The 23,200-nt window shown below is 37.0% G+C and overlaps 1 protein-coding gene across 3 annotated transcripts in view; it reads right to left on the bottom strand.

Moving 5' to 3' along the window:
- Positions 1-19,287, bottom strand: part of LOC139133573 (short transient receptor potential channel 7-like) — a 68,793-nt gene extending 49,506 nt beyond the window's left edge. Inside the window, exon 1 of one of the 3 annotated variants that reach the window (XM_070700307.1) lies at positions 19,126-19,287. The gene's annotated coding sequence lies outside the window, so the exon portion shown is untranslated. Of the gene's footprint in view, positions 1-16,374; positions 16,479-19,125 lie in introns of those variants that run through there. The other 2 variants (XM_070700303.1, XM_070700304.1) reach the window with 2 other exon arrangements.
- Positions 19,288-23,200: the final 3,913 nt, after the last annotated feature.

The raw sequence follows: 23,200 nt of genomic DNA, 5'->3' as shown, positions 1-23,200 counted from the left end.
ACATTATATAGCACCAACTTTTGGCAATGCGCTTGACAGACACGGAGAGTATTGGTCAATAATTGAAATGGCGTTATTGTAAACCCAGATTGTCACTCTAACAGGAAAATTTTATTCTTCTCCGTGACTTAAACGAATTTGGTAAATTTAGTGTGCGCCTCCAAACTGAAAGATTTAAACTTTTGATCAAACTTTCTTTGATCAACTTTCAACTATTCACTTACCTAATCAAGAATAAAAATCAGGTTTCACGGTGCAAAGTTTCACGGTTGAGTTTGGAACCAGAGAAACAAATTGCCTGACATTAACCGATATTTGATATTCAAAATGGCCGCCATCCCTGTCTTAATGTTCCAAGATAAGAAATTGACCTTTTTAATCTAATGATTCTCTAGTAGTTAATAAGCTCAGAACCCCCGTAAATTATATATTTTCGGAGAGCCTAGATATTGGGAAACATTTTTGTAACCACAGAGTCACCATTGTTTACATAACTATCACATGATAGGTCATTTGCAAAACCTTTCAAACATCTGTTTTCCCTATGTTGTGTATCAATGCTTCGAGATATGTGGCTGAAATTTATTTGTGTGCAAGCTGTCCTAAGGATTTTCCAAAGTGTGTCTCAGATTTTTTGTAAACCTTTTTAAACAATTTTTATGCCAGAAAAAGTTCTAGAGCGGTGAATTTAACCCTAGTTAATTTCTTTAAAATTGTGCTACAAAAAAACTAAGCAAGATATAAAAAATCTGAGACATGCTTTGGAAGAGCGTTGTGAGAGCTTGCATTCCAGCAAGATTTGATATTTTGAAATATTGAGACAAATATAGGAAAAAACAATTTTTGAAAGGTTATGCAAATTACCTGTCACGTGATAGTTATGTACATAATGGTGACACTGTTGTTACCAAAATGTTCCCCTATATCTAGGCCTTCAAAAATATATATAATTAACGGGGGTTTTGAGTTTATTAACCACCAGAGAATTGTTAGATTAAAAAGGTCAATTTCTTGTCATGGAACCGTAACTCTATGGAGAAAATTAAAATTTTCGATTTTCGAAAAACCACTTTTCTTACACCAACAGCTTTAAAATGAACCCCGACACGCGATAGACGAGGACGGTATTTTAAATTATCGTGAGTCCAAATATCTGTCCAAGAGGCAAAGTCTCCCTTTAACAAAATTGAACTCTTTGTATGAAAAAATACCGTATACACTCTTACGAGTTGTATGAGTAGGGCTTTAGAGTTTCAACGCAGTACAGGGTTAGCGGCATCTCAGTACGTTCTTCCTGTTTAGGAGCCGGTATGTCACGAAGAATTCGCCCGCATACCTGTGTCTTTTTAACGAGATGATGGTGTTTTCAGACAAGTGAACGCATTCGCAGCTGTTAAATAATGTCATTTTTCTTGCTAATTTATTAAACGATAAAGTAGGGACTAATTATTTCCAATGATGTTTAATGCCATTCCTCGGATTTTACTGTTAAATGATTCTTAACTACTTATAATTGAGTTCAGGGCATATGAGGTCACGCAGACGACCACGATAACATATAAATAGTGTTCTAACAATAAGCATTTTACAAATTGGCTCCGTATGCAATCTTTTTGTTCTGTCTTAATCGCGGGTTACATTTCAAAAATTAGTCTTTGTAACTTCGTTTGCTGTGATATTTAAAAGAGTGTTGCTTGGGAAAGTGACAACATTCAGTGGAAAGAGGTCAGTCCGATTGCAATAATGGAAATGAAATCACACGTGGATTTGGATAATTTTCGTGATTCTCGCGGGATTTGCTTGTAATTGAAAAAAGCGTCAAATTCAAGGCCGATGGCTGTGAAATAGGGTAGGTCGGGTTGTACTACATTTTCCTGTGTTCCCTTCATTACTATATCTAAATGTGACGGGACGTGCCATAACCTGACCTTTGACCCTTGTTTCTACCACTATACCATCAATGCTAAAGCCTAAGTCTTGCGGTCAAAGGTGTTTAATCACCATCTTTTGAGAAAAGTTTCGTCAAGTCAGGAAGTAGTGTACTTCAAGGGGGTCTACTTAGACTTTTGATCCTCATATCAAGATGCAAGAGATACTTTTGCATCTCGCATCCAAAGCCCAAGAAAATAGCAACGTGTACAAATAGTTGCATCAAACACTATTGGAACCGTAATTTGGGATAATTTGATGGTAAAGTAAGGTCGTTTTAGCCCTCAAATGTAAGCTCATCTGCTTTACTTTTTACGTTACAACTTGATTTTATAAGTAATTTGTAATATTGCAATATTCAGCTATATGGCACCTAACACTTTTGAAAAAATACGACGATTCAATTATCCCAAATTAGTTCCAATCGTGTTATCAGAGAAACAAAGTGACAAATATCAAATATCACATATGTGAATAAATTGGCTCAATTTGTCAATTCTCCATGAAAATAACTCATCGAATTTACAGAAAGGAAAACGTGATACTCTTTTCTAGTCGAAATTTACAAAAAAATCACTTATGACCACGCTGAAAATGATGACAATTGGCTCTCTAAGCCTTTGAAAATTATCCTCTAATCATGATTCGCTTTACGAAGACCATCTGTTGACTGACAGTCAATAAATATCGCCATAAAACTACGTTCTAGTTTCAGCGGTCAACCTTATTCTGTGTAAATGTAACGAGTTCATCCCCTTCTGCAGCTGTGTAAAATTAAAATTACAAAGTTCTGTAAAAAGGAGGTCGTAATTCCACACAGCAAATAGCGAAAGTCAATGCTCAGTTATCCGGTCAAATTATATATGCAAATTTAACGTCTTTTAATCAAAGCTATTGTTGTCAAATTTACACAGCTAAAAATAGTTTCAATTGCCATACCAAACGATGCTCTATCACTCTATCAAGCACTTGTGGAATTTATAACAACATGTATTGGAAATCGGGTCATCCAATGAGTATTTGTCGTCCCTTTTTGTAAAGAGGTCGAACACAGAATTAGCATATACAATTTTCCGTGACCATGAGTTCGAGTTTTAAGGGAAGTTACAATTTAAGATGGGGGCTAAGATGATGGTTTTATGGCAATTAAGATTTTTCGGGTTTTTTTTGGTAATTTTTCATAATTTCTCAGAAGCTAACAAGATTTTAGTACATTTTAATTTGAGGGTCCATTTTAAGCATTACCTGTAAAGTCAAAAATCATTTAATAAGAGTGACGTTTTGACATATATTAAACTATATTCTCAGTGTACAGGGAAGGTGCTTACGGACAACTCTCATGGCCCGAAGTGAACATACGTCGTATTAGTATATTATACTTCAGCATTAACCCCCGCCAAAGGCGGATGTACACGAGAGTTTATAGACGAGTGCTATATAGAGCGAATTGTACTAAAATCGAGTGGATAACCGACTGCGGAGGGGATTATTGTTGAGTGTCACTGTCGTTTTATTGGGGCTCTCTCGTCACTTTAAGCCAAAAATGTAGGAAACGACCGAGAGATCGAACAGAGGGAATTCAGTGCCCGGGAGCGAGCATTTTTTAACGTTTGGATTACGTCGACAACACACGTACACATTGAGCAGACGACAAAAAGTGACAGTGCAAGTATTGCAAAGTGCCAAAAGTACAGTGAGGTATTTTTAAAACGAGGATGAAAAAGTCTACACCTGTGTTTGCAAAATGCTAATTATTAAATTAACCATTTATTTATTTATTTATTATTTTTATTAATTAATTAATTAATTTATTTATTTATTTATTTATTTATTTATTAGTTATTTATTACCCCAAAATTTCCCTACTAAGTCTATGGTTTACTATACGTGGTAGAGGGTTAGTTTGGTCACGCTTTAAGCTGGTTTTTCCGGAGTCCGTCTTCTCCATCTAGTCTTTGGTCAAAATTTGCTATTTTTTTTTCTTCCAGCGAAAAGATATCTCGAAAATCGTGACAATTTTCTCACATCAAAGCACCAGGCATGGCCCTGGACCAGGATTAAATGCCATTATGATCATAGATTTGGGGCCATTTACCGAGTTCAAGTGTTACAATTTTGCTTACGAATCTTAACGCATTTTCTCCTCTTTTATTTTAAGATCTACAAACTTACGTGATAAGAGCTAAAACGATTACCTTTTCAAGAGAAAGTGAAGATACCTCCATTGCCACATGTACGAGTTACTCTCGTTTGATAGCAAATATCACAAAACGTGCAAATTTGCTATCGGTCCTGAACAAGAACAGAATGGTTCCCAAACTATAGCTTGCAAAACAATTCCATTCTCAAATATTCAGAAACAACGTTGGGACCACATGACACTGTCTGTACCATAAAAGGCTGTTACTAAATTCAATCGACAGAGCTATTGATAATTACCATTTTGCTTTAATTTCTAAATTTATGGCGGTCATACTCATCATAGGTCAAAAGTCGTATCAGTCATTTGTTGTCTAGGACAAACACGGTACAGCACAGCTTAGACTGTAAATAAAGTACCGGTACATATGACATAGTTAGTCAAAGTCGTGATAGAAAGATATATGGACAGCCTGTAAATAAAACAAAAATTGATGTCAATTGTTTTGAAAGGTTAATCGCATCCTGTTGTGACCTTAATCTGAGTCGGGATCTACCCTTAGGAGTTTGTTTGTAATGTGTATATTTCCAAAATGGGCTTCCCCCAACACCCAGGACATTAATCGATCCTCTGATAAGCACGGTGTTGTGTTTGAGTCGAACCTTTATACTTGTAGATTGGATGAAGACGTATTTTATGCCATCGTAGTTTTCTTACAACTGTCTAAAATGGATAGGAATAAAGGAGTCCGCCACCCAGTGAAGCAAGTCGTATTTATATTTAGGAAGACCAAAATGGGACTTAAATACGGGATATCTTCAACTGTATGCTGTGGTTGAGCAGATGCCTCCGATGGTGAGGCTAGACCTATAGGCAAAGTAATAAATGTGTTCTCTTATGTAGTTTTGTTTTTATCCATTTTTCCCATTGTCAACAGCCTTTCTGCGGTTTACACTGTTTGTCCTGACATCTGTGAGCAGGCAGTGGTCGATGCACTGGAATAGATGGCATACCGTTCATAATATAAATTTATAAAGGAAGGCTTTTAAATAGATTGATGTATGGTCCGTGTCGTTAATGCCACATATCTTGTTTTAGGATAATGTTTCTGATCAAATATTGACACAATGGAGCTTGTTTTCAGGTTGTTTTCAACTGCGCAGGTAAGAATGCAATGGGTCGAATGACGTCATCTCGCCTCTATAAGTGACCTATACACAAGCAATTTTTTTAGGTTTCTTTACCACTGCGATTGCACCTTTAAATTTCAATGCTGATGTTCTCTGAGCATGGGCACTTTGATAGACATAGTAGACACTTCACTTCGACAAAGCTTGATCACGTGATTTTCTGAGTAACTCTTGAGGCATCATACAATAATCCATTAGTAGAACAGTTTGTTCACAATGGAAGGCCTTTGTCAGCTTATTTATAGTCCATTGGGATCACCCAGCACATTTACATTTGACATGTCGGGTATTTATTTTGAAGTCTTGATGAACATTTGCAATTAGTCGCGACAGCTTCATATTTATGCGGGCTGAAATTTGACAATATGATTACCACACCATAATTATGACGCGCTTTGTTGTACGTTTGTTCGTTTTAGCGAATTTACTGATGGTAGCACTTCCTGGCAGACTATTCGTCGGTTATGTCATACAGAAAGTATTGTTTTTCGGATATTTCTGGCAAAGCAGCAGAGGCGACAACGATTTTTTTCTCGAATAATTTTTGACAATGAATGCTAGATGCACATATTAAATACATGTGGTTTCGGCAGCACACTTGGATCAACTTATTGGGAGCTTTGAGCATGGGCAAAAGCATGGGTCTTGGAAGACAACATTCTCCCCCCACAGATGCACCTGTCCAGCGGAAGCACAATGTCCACATGGCGTCAAATTACAGTTGAAAAGAGAGACCAGAAATGGGTGATGGAAAAACAAGGCATGAAGAAAATGGGTCAAAGAAAAACGTCTTCAGTCCTTTGCTTGTGCTTTATCCACTTTCCGCCAATTTCACACCTATTTCTAGCCTTTTTGTTTCAATTTCGACACATCCTTTTGGCTTCTTTTTATTCACGCTAAAGTATATCAGCGTGACTTCGCTTCTTTGTCAATTCCACTGATGCATATCTGATGAAGGAGACTGTTCACTTTGAAAGCTCATGTCAAATTCCAAGAAGTGTGCTGCCGCCGAAGCCACAACGTCCTCCAAAGTCAAGATCAACGACTGTACCTCATTTTAGTAAATGTATATCGACGGACAGCAGCAAACGATAAGTGCCGTTTGCAATTTATTCACTCTGTGTTGACAAAAGAATACAGTTGCTGATGACGTGTTTAATCAAGAAGGATAATTAGATGCAATTTTATATATTAATATTTCAGAACTTTATTTCGGGCCTGGTATCGTGGTGAACGACAGTACTTTTAACGTTTAAGTAAACGCTTTTTGTCCTTTAAACTTCCTAATATTTATTTTTTCCATTTTACTTCGACTCCTTATTTTGGTCTCATGGCCTGTGTCCCGACACACTTTACACACTAGCCTGACAATATGATGTACTATGACCTGACTAGTTTGATATCGTAATTATCAAGGGCCCAGGTTCCCTTGCACTCTAAAATAGAAACAGCATTCTTTAAATGGTACAATTGTTTCACCGTATTTAGTCGACTAATCTCCATTGTACCCGTGCAGGTCAAATCTTGTTGTAGAACAGTGTCACTATGGAATCCTGGGAAAGAGGCTCAATAAAATGTATCTGTAATAATCAATAAAAATAACGCGGAAGAGTTCAAATCAGCAAAAGTTGAAGCAGCGATCCCGAGGAACAATCTGCATATTTCGTCTGGCTTTACCGCTATGCCTCCGCTATACTTGCTTGCAAAATCTCAATATGCAAATAACTCGATTTTTTGCTGGCAGATCTGCCCCATAGCTAAAATTAACAACTCAAAGTTTCAATTTACTGCTGACGTACTGCAACCTATTGTTATTGTTCAAACTCGGGGTAATTGCGATGTGCATTCGTATATCGCTCCTACGACTACAGTTATCAGACACCTATACCCTTTACAACTTAATCTCATGCCTTACATGCGTGTTCAGATGAACCTGAGAGAAATTTTGCGAACTTAGTTTTAAAGGGCAAGTAATTACTTGGCCCGACATCTGGTTGTTGTTGTTGTTGTTTGTATTGTTATTCATGTTTATAGTCGTGTTGTTGTTGTTGTTGTTGTTGTTGTTGTTGTTGACCAATAAAATTCGACGAACATAACTGTTGTGTTGTTGTTAATGTTTCAAACGTAACGTAGATGTCATAAGAAACGCTACAAGAACACTACCATTACTTGGCCCGACATCTGGGTCGTTCATACACTTAAACGAGTGTACGTTAGCAGAGAGTTGTATCGGCAAGTAATGGTAGTGTTCTTGTAGCGTTTCGTATGACATCTACGTTACGTTTGAAACATTAACAACAACACAACAGTTATGTTCGTCAAATTTTATTGGTCAACAACAACATGAACACATAAACAACAATACAAACAACAACAACAACAACCAGACTTCTGGGTTCCCTATGGTGGAACAAGGAATGATGGTTGACTGACAGTCAGTAGAAATAATTAAACTGAATACACTTGTTTCACTGTGCACAGTGGTGTTTTCCAGCCAAATTGCAAATACAGAAGAGTAAATTGATGACAGTTAGAATGGAGGGTCAATCTCTGCCGAACCTTTGGTACGAGAAGCCATTTCAGTTAATCAGATGTAGCGTTTAATGTCTCCTTGTTTGTGAAACGGCAGAGACATTTCGCACACGGAAGAAACGCCGATGACTGAAATCGCGTACTACAGAGATCCAGTTTGCATGTGAGTTTCATATGGCATCATGATGGCATAAATGTCTCTGGATTTACACTCGGAGTACAAATCAGTGCTGAGCCACAGAGAGAAAGAGACTGACAGTTGTACACGATATGCTATACGTGCGTTTACGATCATCACTACAGGCTGTCTCATGGTTTAAATTTAAATATATTCATAACCGAGACGATGGCAATTTCATTCGTTCTGAGTAGCTGTATGTATCAAGAGTTTCATCACACCTTATTACTACTTAAGACAGTATGCGCCTCAAAAGTGAAACACTTAAACTTTTGCTAAAACTTTTCTCAATATGGCCATAGCCTGACCAAATTGCCAAGACAGCAGAACCTAGCTCAGCTTGGATTTGGGTAATTTACATACATTTACATATTTTGCATATTATTTGCATTTAAAGGGGGTGGTCGTCGGAGCTGCGCGTGTGCGACTTTCTTGTTTACAAACAATGTATTTCATACATGATATCTATATGCATCACTTCAACATAGCTGCAACATTGAAGTTTTACGATATTTATTATTAACAAGCATGTTTCAACTTTCATCAATCGCCAACATACCCAAGCTACTGTATTTACATCGGTCGTAGGGGTCCCTGGCAATCTTTGAGCAGAGTTCCGACGACCACCCCCTTTAAGTAGCCAACAACACTGAATGTAGCAAGTATTATGTCTACGCATCCGCTCGATATACGTTCTGGTCATTTGCGAAAACTAAACTATAACAATGATATAGTTTATGTGTGTGATGTAAAGTAAGCGCCTGATACCAAATAAAAAAACATTTCGAGTTCAACATTTTTGGCCAAAGTTTATAAAAATCACACTTCAATGACTTTGATCTGGCGTCTTCCTCTATACGGCTATCATGATTATATTCATGTTCATTATAATTTTTGTTTCTTTCTTTTCAATTCTGATTAGGACTTAGTGATAAGTAAATTTTAAATTCTTCTCCCAACATACTCTCTACCTATAGTATAGGTAGAGAGAGTACGTTGTGAGAGAGTTGCATTGGGTCAAATAATGATAGCATCCTTGTACAATAAGTTTGAACAACAACAACACAATAGTGTTGTTCGTTGAATTTTATTGGTCAACAACAACATTCCTAATATCAACATAAACAACAATACAAATGACAACAACAACAACAACAACCAGATTTCTTGATTCCCTATGGGAACACCAAAATTCCGAGTAAGCTTCATAATCAGCTATTTCGCCTCCAGTTAAACACGGAGTTCAGGAAAATATTTGAATATGCTTACGGTACTGTTGCTGCATTAATATAAGCCTACTTCGAAAATGCAGCAACGTTTGTTTGCCCGTACCGAACTGGAACACTTAGAAGAGGCTCCAAGTTCTGATTCTGAATCATCATATTGATGACTCACAAAACCAAACGGCACTTTTCAGGGCCATCAAATATACCAAAAAAGAGATCTGCCTGCCATTAAGGTAGAACATACCTCGGGGACAGATATACGCACTTTTTTGGCTTTCCTCGAGCCCGCGCCCATAAATAGACGTTAAGGGACCTGGCAGGGTCTGTTATTTCCATTATATTATCGACGAACCGAAGAAAACAGTCAAAATTTACGCAAATTTCCCCCGCGAAAGACAGTGGGGCCCCTGAACTTGTCAGTGAGCTCGACGCACTGTCACGAGCATTGTAAACATTATGCAAACTTGGAGTTTTCTTTGAAAAAAGTGTCTAAACTTTTCCCTCAGGTGCTCCATTTTAATTCATGATCGATTATGATCTTTGTACAAAACACAATTTACGTTTTAGCTGTAAAAGTTACGATGTCCGTGATATTATTCATATTCAAGTTCATATTCATATTCAAGCTTTAACAAGACATATGGACAGAGAGCATTTTCAGTATGTTCACCTTACTATGGAATGATTTGCCATTTGAATTAAGACCGCCAGAAGTGTAGATAGTTTTAAGCGCAATTTGAAAACCTACCCTTTTACTCAGTTTTATTTGTAATTTTCTGTTTTAATTTTTTAGTGTGGTTGTATTTTTAAATTATTTTATACAGCTATGTACAATGTGCTGAGACGTATGTGTAGTGCATTTTAAACAATTTTAATAATAATAATAATAATAACGTGCATGTTAACAAAACTGTGTATTTGGGGTTAGTCACGTGGTTCAGCTCGACCAATTAAAATGCGACTGACAGGGCGTGATAATGTAATGTACATTATATCGTCAGTGAGTTTCATATGAAATAAAAAAAAATAGGCTACCTTTTTCGGACGTTTGAGGGGTAATAGTAAGCAAAGTTTAAGTACTTCACTTTTCTATGAGATTTCATTGAGTAAAAGCGAGAGTGGTTAAGGTAGAATGCACCTCGGGGACAGATATTTTGATTCACAAATTTTTCTGATCTACCACTTGTGGGGACGCAGTTTAAAGCTCTTGGTGTAAGAGACATTTTCACTCTGTCAGTTTTTCGAAAATTTGTTTTTCCTCATAGCGTTAACACAGTGATGGCGGCCATTTTGAATTTTCAATATCGGTATATGTCTATTGTTTGTTGTAATTTGTTTCTCTAGTACCAAAATTTGCACCGTGACCCCCGGTTTTTATTTTCAATTTGGTGAGAGAACGGTCGAAAGTTTCATTGAGGAAAGTTTTAGAAAAAGTTTGTCTTTCAATACTACCTTAAGTAGTAATATGATGTGTTGAAACTCTTGGAGACATATCGCTACTTAGAACTAACGAAATGCTTGCCATTGTCTCAGTTATGAATGTATTTAAATCCAAACCACGTGAACGCCCGTCGTGATGATCGTAAACGTAAGCATCTTGAAGAGTGTATTCTTAGATCTCTGATCACGAAGTAAAGGACAAAATGAAACACGCATCAAGCGACAATATTGGAGATGAAGGAAAAAAAATTGTGTGATGAATTACCAGCGCCAGTTCTTGAGATGCAAATTAGAATAAAATATATTTAAATTCAAACCACGTGACAGCCTGTCGTGATGATTGTCAAATCAAGTAGCTGGAAGAGTATATTGTTAGATCTCGGATCACGAAGTTAAGAACAAAATGAAGCACGCATCAAGCGACAATATTGGAAAAATTTGTGTGATGAATTACCGGAGCCGGCATTTTTTGTGATGCAAATTAGAATGTTGATAGCAAACAGTACTGAATCATCGGTTTAACGCACTCAGGTTAATTAAAGTCACCACTGGGCGTGAGAATGATGTACTTTTTTTACCGACTCTAAACTTTTTGAAGTCGTGTGGTACGTACATACGTGAATGTTGTTCCGTGTTAGTAATGAAAGAATGCTGTCGATGTGGCCACTTGCATTGTGACGTTCATGTAGCCACAGTCCGACTAAGATCTGGTGAGGTAGCTTTTCAATACATTCTGTCGTTGACATTTCAATCTGAACGGCATTCAGTTCTCAATTTAGTTACAAAGTTATGTCAACATCAAAGTTCGTATTATCATGCAGTAGTTTATGTAGACTATCAATTCAGAACAACGGAGTTCCAGTGACAGAACGAGGAAACTACAATGTGAAGAGCGCAAATCAAACAGAACGACGTAGGTCAAAAAGAACGACGCAGGTCAAACAGAAGGACGAAATTAAGAACTGAAGAGCGCAGATCAAAACAACGACGAAATTACAAACTGAAGAGGTTTAGTGTCGTTTTCGGCCTCGGCAGTACTTTCTTGCGGACGCAAACACAGGTCATGAACAGGTAATATATGTTCAAAAATATTTTAAAGTGGCAAAATTTTGAAAACGATGGAATTTCTAATTTCCGAATAACATGAAAGCAATCGATCAAACAAACAAAAAAACAAACACATATATAATAAACGTTGTTTTGTTTTGTTTTTTCTCACATATCATATCGTTGTCTCCAAACACTCAGCTGCAGAACCATAAAGTATGGCAAATAGGAAGAGGTTCGTGCCCCTGCCGAGATCACTGCTAACTCTACTGATTCGAGCATTTGGGAAATATAAGAATATTTTTGACAGGAATGACCTTTAGAGGTCAACTCAGTCCTGCGAAAAACTCTTAACCAAAGTCAGTGACACAATGTGTCAAGAACACTTTGACTGAATCTATGAGAATTTTAGTTTATCTGCCACATAATTTAATTCTCAATGTTTTTTTTTTCTTTCCCTCACAAGTCCGTTGCTCTAGGATTAAAGAATTTCATATATCTCACAGATTTGCCCCAAAAGATTATTGTTTGTAGAATTAACAAGTGAAAATACGAAATCTCGTAATATTCTTGAATATTTATGTATGTGGTATATTTCATCAGGTCAACAATTTTATGAACTACCTGTTGTCGCTTGGTGGTGTTTGCTACTATTTTAGCAACAAACGATAACGGCTGATTTGAAAGCCGACTGTAATATTGACCTCAAATAGTATACCGTTTGGTTTCAGAAAAAAAATCTCCATCCACAACCAGCTTTATCACACCGAGCTTTGAAATGTGCATTGTCATAAACATCTGCTGCAATATCACTTACAAAACAAAACGTATGAATTTCACCGCCCTGGAAAACGCACAACCTGTTGAGCACCGGCCGGTATTATGCGCAGATGCCCGCTGATCAGGAAACTCACGTTCATTAGAAAACCATTCCATCGCTGATGTATGTACTGTTGTTTCCATAAAACGGGGCTTTAAAATCGCAATGTCGGTCTCTAAGAAAATAGCTTTGATGATAATTAGGTATTGCACGAGATTTTTTTATTGAACAGCACGTCACACTTTAAGGGATCATCTCTATACTCTGCATGGATACACAGTGTCGTACTTCCCCAGGCTTCATGTCATACTTTAAGGAATCATCTCTATACTGTGCATAAATACAAAGTGTCGTACTTCCCCACGCTTCATGTCATACTTTAAGGGATCATCTCTATACTGTGCTATAAATACAAAGTGCCGTACTTCCTCAGGCTTCATCAGCGCTAAACTATGCATGGATACGAAGTCTCATTAATTGTCACGTATTCAACGTATTTCCTTGTGTAGTCCTGTATTTTGCTGGTTACTGGCGCATCAAGAAAACGGAATTTCCCAGTTATCAGGATAAACCTTCCCAAATAATGTGGATTTCCCGTTCCTGTTTTGAAATGTATCGTTTACATCCTTTCAGAAATCGTAAATTATGGACTTATAGAAGCTGCTTACTTCCGTTTCCCTTCGACTTCCATGCATTTGTTTACGTCAAAGGATGGTCGTTTTTAGAAACCTATGTGGTAAATACCAGAAGGGCTGTAATCATCCATGGAGTCCAACTCACGTTTGTCACAAAAGAACTGTGCAAATCACAGAAACCTAAGGCAAAACATATACACAAAGTAATTATTTCCATGCCACATTCTCTCAAGTGGAGAGACTGTGACACGCCTTTCGGAATTTAAGTCGTTTTATAACTTTGACGTGAAAGCACTTGAGGAATCTCAAAGTTTAACAATGTTTACAGGCTTCGGTACTATTGTACGGCCCTTGGGGTAAGGAAAGCTTTAACCGTCTTAGTTTGTTAAACAGTGAAATTTTTAATTTTCCCGTGGAAAAGGATAGCGGCCATTTTAGAAATTTAAATATCGGTAAATGTTAGGTAATGGTATCTTTAAACCCGAAATTTGCATGGTGACTCCTGATTGTTCTGGATTTGGTAAATGTCACAAGTCTGAATAAAAGTTGAAGTCTTTCACTTTCGAGGTGTATACAATCTGATTAAAATCAGATGTAGAGTACGTAACCTCCACAAATGTAATAATCTCCACAAATGTAATATCAACCACAATTGTAATAAAATCAACCACAAATGTAATAAAATAGTCAAACATTAATGTAACAACCCCGCAACCACAATGTAATAAACAAATTAACCATAAATGTAATAAAACTCAACCATAAATGTAATAAACTTGAACTTGCATATGTGATCATTTGTTTATCAATGCCCTGAGTAAATAATAACTTTAATAAGACTAGTGTAATGTTATTGCATACTTTCCTGAAACTAGGTTTCCTTTCCGAAACACAGAATAGAATACTTTGAGAACGCTATCAGAAAACGGCGAGGTACTGATCAAACCGTTAGATAATGAAAGTGGAACAGCAGTTCTAGACACTGATAATTACATAATAAGGAAGCGTCAAAATAACTCGTCAACCAGTGATACCACACAAAGTTGTTGACAGATGACTAAGAACAAATAACAGAGAAATATAAAACCTTATAACAGAAACTTATGACACAAAACATGTTGACGAGAACGAGAACATATATTTCAATCTAGTAAAAAACAATACGAACACTACCTTGAACACAGTAGAACAAAATTAGACATCCTGGCATCCCTAGTGAAGGAACAAACTTCAAGTGGGACAACATAGGAATACAGACAATCTATCGATTATTCCACACAATTTATCCACTGAAGACGAATTTGAGGAGATTGATTAAGAAAGTAAGGCAATTTTCGAAAAAACGGCGTTAAAGGATCGTAGTGTTACACAGTCTTCCCCACTCTGGAGTAGAGACTGCAGATTACAGCTGTGTCTAGCCATGGCCAGTCAGTTCTGTACACGAAACAGGGAAACGTAAAACACACTTTCAAATATGCAAAACACACTGAACGCAAACAATTAAGAAATGAATAATGTGTGGAGTTGCTTTCCTTATTACATAGATCAATATTTAAGGGCTAATTCCTCAATTGCAACGACAAAATAGATTTATTACATTTATGGTTGACAAGTATTACATTTATGGGTGATTTTTTTATTACATTTATGGTTACCATTTATTACATTTGTGGTTGGTGTTTTTATTACATTTATGGTTGATTTTTGTTACATTTATGGGCGATATTACATTTATGGGTGCATTTTATTACAATTGTGGTTGATATTACATTTGTGGAGATTATTACATTTGTGGAGGTTACAGGGTACGGCGACGTCTATACTTGCGCGGTATTCTCTTGCTGTAGTGAGAGGCGACAGCAAGAGAATACCGCGTAAGTATATAGACGTTACCGTACTCTACATCTGATTTTAATCAGATTGAGGTGTATACTACTGTAAGCCGTACATGAGAATTCATTTTCCGACCACTTCGAAAATATCCATATTTATTATTCTTTATCTGTACAAATTGTGTCGTTGAAATATTTGCATATTTTCCTACCTAGGCCTGCTGTACTGTGGGATTCAACAATTGGTAGCTGTGGGTCCATAGCTGTGGTGTTTTCAGACGGGATTCCTGCCTTTTACGGGCTGGTTTTGACTTTTACGATTTTTAACCGTAAAAGTCAAAACCAGCCCGTAAAAGGCAGGAATCCTGTCTGAAAAGATCACAGCTGTGGACCCATGGCTAAACAATTGGCTGATGCACCCAAGAAACTTCAATTGGCAAGAACATGAATGACTATTTAGTAATACTGCTGTGAATATAAATGACGTCAAATTACTGATTCTTTTACCGTTTTTCACCTTGATCTCGAAATTCACCATGACCAAGTTGTGCCACCATATCAGCATAAACGGATTATTCTCTTACTGCCAGTACATTTCGGTGTCCTAACGTTCATGTCAATAACGCAAGGTCGATGGCAGACCCTGTTAGTATACGCCACACACGTGTAGGTCCGAGGTTGTATTGTATCCGTAGCTGGTCACCCTACTTATTCTTTTAGTACGACGTATTTCACAATATACAGAAATCAAAGGAGAAGGTCGCAGCGCGGGGAATTAATTTTATAATGACGTGACAATTGCACTTATGAAGGTGATACCAAATGTAATTTTATGTGTCAAAATCATTTCCCGGTTTGCAGAATTTACTCTTTACAAAACCAGTGCTAAGACAAGACGAAGGTTAATTGGCAGTATAAATCTTTATTGGCAATATGGTCTAGTGTGTAACAGTAAAATACAAAAAACAATTGCAACAAGAAACCTGTATCGCGACCAAGACACCCTAACCCCGCCCCAACCCCCACCCCGGGGGACGTACATGTACGCTATCCCTAGGGTATAAGAGCTGCGCGAACGCGGTGCCCTAGGATCAACGTTCATGCGATTATTGTTGATCGACCGTAATTGAAGGCTATAGCACAAACTGATAAGAATTCCTCCGTGTCATCAAAAAAAATATTACAACGGTACGTTGTCGTTGATTAAACATACAAAGAAACAAAGAAACAATTAAACAAACATGTTTACCTTGTTATTCAAGTGCATCAAAGTATTCGTTGGGTAGAGTAATCGTGGTAGAAATGAAGAATTTTAAATATAAACAACACTTGGAGTCTTGATTTCATCCAAGTCATTTTTCTGCCCAGCAATAATTCGATTTAAAAGTAATTATTTTTGTATTACCTGTGACAGAGTCCACTGTAACGGCGCTGTGCCAGAGTACATGCGGGATGGACCCTCCGTCTGCGGGCACAGCACAGAACCGTCCTGGCAGAAAACTATGTCATGAGCAACTGCCTGCCACAACAGCATCAATTAGGATCCCGCGAGATCCTGCGAGAAATGTGCGAACGTATCGCATTGCACCAACAGCCAAAACATTTACGTGAATATCATTAATCAGTCGTAGATGAAGGATATAGAAAAAGCGAAGTTTCCCGACGACACCGAAAAAAAATGCAATATCCCATTTATGTAATCAATCCTACAAACAAATGACTTTGTTTTACTTGTTTTCGAAAGAATTTACATCGCCAGTATTTGAGTGACGCTGTTCAAGAATTGGATTTTCATAAAATGAGGATACTAATTTAAAAGTGACAGATTCTTAAAAGTGCGCATTGCTAGGTTTTCGACCCTACTTAAATCATAAATATTCAATTCATACGGACAGGAATTTTTATGCTGCGAACAAGTGGGTCACTAAATAAATGTGTCTTTCATCTGGACTATTGTCTGAACAATAAAATGTTTGAGACAGTAAATAAAACAAATTTACTTGTCAATCGTTTACCATTAGAAAGGTTGACTTCATATTTTCTAACTTTAGTACAGAACATATGGAAGCCTCCAACGTTTGTCTAAATTTGGTCATGTCCGTACGCTCCATGCGTAATTCACATAAGGTGTTACAATCCATGACAATAATCCGTGACATTATTCGGCCGACTATATTTTTTCACCCAGAACTCAAAGAATGAAATTCGAAAATACTAGTATGGGCAAATTTCATTATTTCATCGGTGCACATGACCATTTAGATGTGTTTTCTAAGCGCTGTATTTCTGAATTAGCTGAAAGAGCTGCTTGAACGTTGAATGTAATTAATAAATCGTGCGAAAAGGCGGTTTGGTTAGAAATGTAGACATACAAAGTACAAAAGGTTTATCTCAAATATTGGAACAAATAACTGGTGACCACGGTTTTCTTCTCCGTTAGATGCAATGAAGGTAAAACGCGCCTTGTGGACAGATAGTCCGACTCTCAATTTCTACAATTATTTTCTGATCTACCACTAATTGTTGGGGCTTGTCATATAGCTCTTGGAGAAAGAAAAAATTTCACCATCTTAGTTTTTCGAAAATCAAAAATTTAATTCCCCTCATAGAGTTAACACAGAATGGCGGCCATTTTGAAATTTTTGAAATTCAAATATCGCAAAATGTTGGGTAATTTGTTTCGCTGGTTCCAAACTTTGTATGGTGACGCCCGCTTTTTATATTGATTTGGTAAGAGAATGGTTGAAAGTATCATTCAGAAAAGTTGGGGCAAAAGTTTAAGTCTTTCATTTTCGAGGCACATACTAATTTGCACGTCGAAAACGAAAGACATAAACTTTTTCTTAAACTCTCTCGAGTAAACTTTCAACTATTCTCTCTCAAGATCAAGACCAAAGATCTGGATTCAATATGCAAATTTAGGTATAGTAAAGAAACAAATCGCCAAATAGTTACCGATATTTGAAATTCAAAATGACTGTCACCCCTATTTTATCTCCATGGAGGGAAGATAAAATTCCCAATTTTCACAAAACTAAACCAGTAAAAACTTAATTTCATACTTAAACTTTAAAATAAGCTCCAACAAGCGTTAGGCCAAATAATATTGTAAATTTTTGAGAGTCCGAATATCTGTCCGCGGGGAACATTCTTCCTTGAGACCATAGGCTAACAGTTTAAAGTTATTTTAGTTTTATGGAGCCTACAGGTAGTGACATAGTGGAGGTCATGTTCAAGGTGCCAAGTGACGATGGTTTGCGAAGTGTACATGCGATTTGGCGTTAATTATCGACAGATCCTAAATCGATGAAGACAGTAAACACATTCCATGCAATACCTGTAAAACAGAGTAGATAATGTATAAAATGAAGTGACATTCACCATAGACCCTAGTTTTTTTTTCTCTAAAATCTATGCATTTACACTTCTTGTAAGCGGCTGTATACTCTTTGTTATTGTGCAAGTAAAATTATTTCGCTATTTGGTTTGCAACGAGAAAACATTCATCTAAGGTAGTATGCGCCTCGTAAGTGAAAAACTTAAACGTTTGCTCAAACTTTCCTTAAGGAATCTACCATTTTTTTTCAACATTAAGAATAAAAATCAGGGGTCACCGTGCAAATTTTGGTAGTAGACAAACAAATAACTCAAGATTTACCGATATTTGAAATTCAAAATGGCCGCCAACAAATTACCCAACATTTTGCGACATTTTAATTTCAAAATGGCCGCCATTCCTATGTTAAATCTATGGAGAAAAATAAATCTTTCGAAAAACCAAGCCGATGAAAAGTTTTCTTAAACCAAAAGCTTTAAAATGGACCTCCACAAGTGGTATATCTAAAAAGAATTGTTAAAGTTTCAGAGTCCGAATATCTGTCCCCAAGGCGCGTTCTACCTTATAAATTGCTTTAATATTTGTTTTTATCAAAGACTGTATCTTCACCAACTGTTTCGATCATCGGCTGTGAACAGTGTAGGAAGCACCATACTATCTTTCGCACAACACATAGGATCCATGAATTTCAAAACTTCACAGTCACAGTATTCATAATTGAAGACTTTTACATATGGACGACAGTGAGATTTTCGCCTTCATCCAAATTGTTGTTTCTACTCAACAATAAATCGAATAAACTTATTATTGTGGTATTACCTGCGGCAGAGTCCACCGTGACGCCGTTTGTCCAGCAGAGGCGGGGTGGGTTTTCCGTCTGCCGGCAAAGAAGACAACCGTCCCGGTATAGGAAATTACGACGTTGAGAGTGTGCCTATAGTATGTAAATACCTGATACTCCACCATCAATTATAATCCAGTGACCGTGTTACATCATAACCTCAGTATAAAACTTCACATGAATATGATTAATCAGTTGTAGTTGAAGGTCAGAGCAAACTGGGTTTCCATATGACATCGAAAAAATGACAACACCATATTTACAACATCAAACACACAAATCAAAAACTCTTGTTCAGTGTGTTAACCCCGGATGAATTTATATCGTCATACGCGGGTCTCGCTTTTCATAACATGAATCAAATTTTTCGTGAAATGAAGACTGTTTTTAAAATGCGCCCATTGCAGGGTTTTAACCGCATCAAAGTGTTCATACGGGTAAAACTTTGAGGTTCGGAAACAAACGAATTCCATCAAATGTTAAGTCTGTGCTTTAGTTTTATACAATTATAGAAATGCAACAGAAAAAGGAAACACAATTTACTCGTCATGTAATTCGTAGTCTAACGTTAACAGAGAACACGGGAGGCGTTAAACCTTCGGCTATATTTGGATCCAGTATATTACCATACGTAAAATTAATAACTCACATAGGGGCAAGGTTACATACCAGCAGAAATAGAGCTGTATGCACATTGAAAGAGATTAATAAATCATTTGTAGAGACGTTTTAGGTGGGAAATCTAGACAGACAAAAGGTTTATATCAAATATTGCATCATGTCGGCTACTGGAAATGTGTTCGTCTATATGCTGTTCCAATAGGACCACAGGTTACCTGCAGATATTTGTGTTGGGCGGAGCCTTACGAGGATGTGGTCTCGGCCATGTTAAACGCTAACACCATACGGACCACCATACTGACCTTGGCACATCCATGGTCAGTATGTGAACCAAAGTCAACAAGTGCATAAAAAGCCAGGGTCAAATGGTGTGCTTCTTTGCAGGTGTTTTCTGTGGAACAATGAAAACACGGTAAATGTCACTCATTTCATTGAGAGGATGGGGGTTTGAGTTCGTTTAAGATGTTTTGATTACCCTGCAATTTAATGTGTAATTTTGATCATTTCAAAATCGACTCACGGTATCACATAGACTGCTATTAGCTCAAACATATCATAATATTTCTTTAATCCAATTGCAACTGTGAAAAGAAAATATTTCAATTTTCCTTTCAGTTATGCAGCCCCTCCATCATCTACACGGCTTATTTTACTTCCATAACGCAATGATCAAAATTGAAGGGGGGTGCAGGGTAAAAAAAGTGTAGGAAAATATAAAAAAAATATGAAAAATTAAAAGTTCACTTTTATGGAACTTCAATATTCATAATATTTTCACCGTATGGTAACTGTAATGCGAAGTTCTACCGGCCGAGTTAAATATTTAAAAATGCAGAAGAAATGCATTCGGACCTACCAACCCCATTTCTGAAGGGTTCTCACAAGAAACACGCAAGTTTTTATTATAAAATTATAACCAAAAACATCTGCCATCCACGTCATAATAGTAACTTTACATCTGTTTCTCAACTTAGCACTTTTATTGTAAGGTCCGTGTTTTTGAACGAAATATTACTCACACATGCAATCATGAATAAAATAAAAATAACTCCGTTTTTCAAAAGGAAAAGCTTTGTCCCGCCTCATATTTCCCTTTTTTATCCGACCGAGAATTACCGAATTTTGATCACTTGACAGGATAATCTGCTAAACTGGCCAGCTCACGTACAGATTCTAGTTTTGAATATATGATAAATTGAACAGCAACAACAAGTTGTAAATTAAAACATCCTTCAATATCAAAACGGAAGAGAATCGAATCAGATATGTATAAAAGAAGTGTTAAGAACGAGTATTATTTTAAGAATGGCGAAATAGGATAAAAACGATGACGCTTCACGGTTCATGAGTTTTCATAACTGTCACTCATTATAGATATGTTCCATAAATTTACGCTGTGTCAAACAGTGTCATCTTTCGATACAAGTAGTAAAATTTAGACATATGTCTTACAGCTGTTGCTCGTGTTTTGCACAATTGACTGTTTTACATAATCCTATCGTAAATTGTAAATACTTGGCACATTTTCAGATTCCATTTGAATTTCCATCTAGGTGTCTAATTTTGGAAATGACAATATTGTGCAATAAAAACAAGCTGTTTTGTCATTTATGCATTCGCTTTATTTTTCGGAATTCTGACTCACGGTGTAACATTACATATTCTCATCGGCTTCTTTGACTCGTTACAGATGGTCGACTTGCCACATATGCGACACAAGACCGTGGGGGACCGTGACACAGGCAAAACCAATCATCGGAGTCAGAATTTTCAATCTTGAATGGTTACTCTCTCTGTCTCTCTGTCTCTCTCTGTCTCTGTCTCTGTCTGTCTGTCTCACTGTCTGTCTGTCTGTCTGTCTGTCTGTCTCTCTCTCTCTCTCTCTCTCTCTCTCTCTCTCTCTCTCTCTCTCTCTCTCTCTCTCTCTCTCTCTCTCTCTCTCTCTCTCTCTCTCCATGACTCGCACTTTTCGTTCGCCGTTAAACTGCCCTTCTCATTGAAAGTTGCGTTTGAAGTTCGAAATTTAAAACCAGGAAATTTCCCTCGCGAGACTTTGCAAGAGTAAAGAGAATGATATGGAGTTTCCAGCTTACAGAGTTATAATGCCAAGGTGGCAGTCAGGGAATTTCAGTTGTGAGGGGGTGAACAGATGGAATCGGAGGTGGTCCATCATGTAAGAAGTTACCCTCACCCCATTTCCATTTCTAAAATGTGACCCTTCGACTTTTCTAATTTGTAAAACCATAGGGGACTCGTACTTGTTGTTTATTTGTGTCTGTTTGTTTGTGTGTATGTGTTTGTGTTTATTTATTTGTTTTTTTAATAAAATAACAGCGAAAAGCTGTTTTGTTAATATTTGTCAATAAAGAGAAGTTTATTTGTTTGTTTGTTTGTTTATATATTTGTTTGTTTGTTTTGTTTGTTTGTTTGTCGATACGTATTTCCGATGGTTAGGGTTAGGGTTAGGCTTAAGTTAGGGTAAGGGTTAGGCTTAGGGTTAGGCTTAAGTTAGGGTTAGGGTTAGGGTTAGACAAACAATAACACAACAGCTTTTCGCTGTTATTTTATTAAAAATAACAAATAAACTTATTATTAACTACCAGCCGGGACTGTATATGCAATTTTGAACAACATAAGATTACACTGCGATTAAATATTTGCCCAAACATGAAATCGCAGCCCCATGCAGAAAAGCAAAATCTGTGGATACTGTGCATATCTGCACTGACATCTTCACATAAAGTGGACTTAGTAATCCAATGTCATGCATAGAGGTGAATGTTTAACTGTGACATTGTGTGTTCTGTTTCCTTTGTAATATTACCAACTTTTGAAAATGGCGGGAAATCAAAATGAGTGCCAAAATTTGAATTTACTTGTCAAATGTTTCACAAAGGAATGGTTTCCTAATGCAGTAAAAGTCCATATCCCTTCAGAGGGTAGAATTCAGAGAAAACCAGGAGAGAATAGGAAGCTATTTCGAGGTCAACAATATTTCAAGAGTTACAGCTGGTGGAGCTTTAAGATATGTATGAGTAAGTGCAAGGTTTGAGTAAGGTCCTGATGATGGATAATTCACCATGTTCCATGAAGCAGCTGAAGCAGAAAAAGAAATATAACTTCTCACGTGAAATAAAAAATAATTGAAATAATTTGAAAATATAGGCGACCTTGTCCGTTTAATTTATGTACTGCCAGACAGCCACTGCAATTGTCATAGAATTGTTGTGGAAAGTGTCTTTATACCGTACAAAACAAATTGAGAATTTACATTCATCAGAAAATTAGCATACGTGAAATGTGCCTCCCAACCAAAGGCTAAATTTGGAAAATGAGACCCTCTCCCTAAGGGGTAGATTTGTAAAATTAAAAAAAAATTAAAAATGACCCCCTCCCAAATTCACTCGGCCAACCCCCTCACACACAGGTGCA

Source organism: Ptychodera flava, chromosome 5 (genome assembly GCF_041260155.1).
Source record: "Ptychodera flava strain L36383 chromosome 5, AS_Pfla_20210202, whole genome shotgun sequence".
Lineage (NCBI taxonomy): Eukaryota > Metazoa > Hemichordata > Enteropneusta > Ptychoderidae > Ptychodera > Ptychodera flava.
This window is presented reverse-complemented; position numbering and strand designations above follow the sequence as displayed.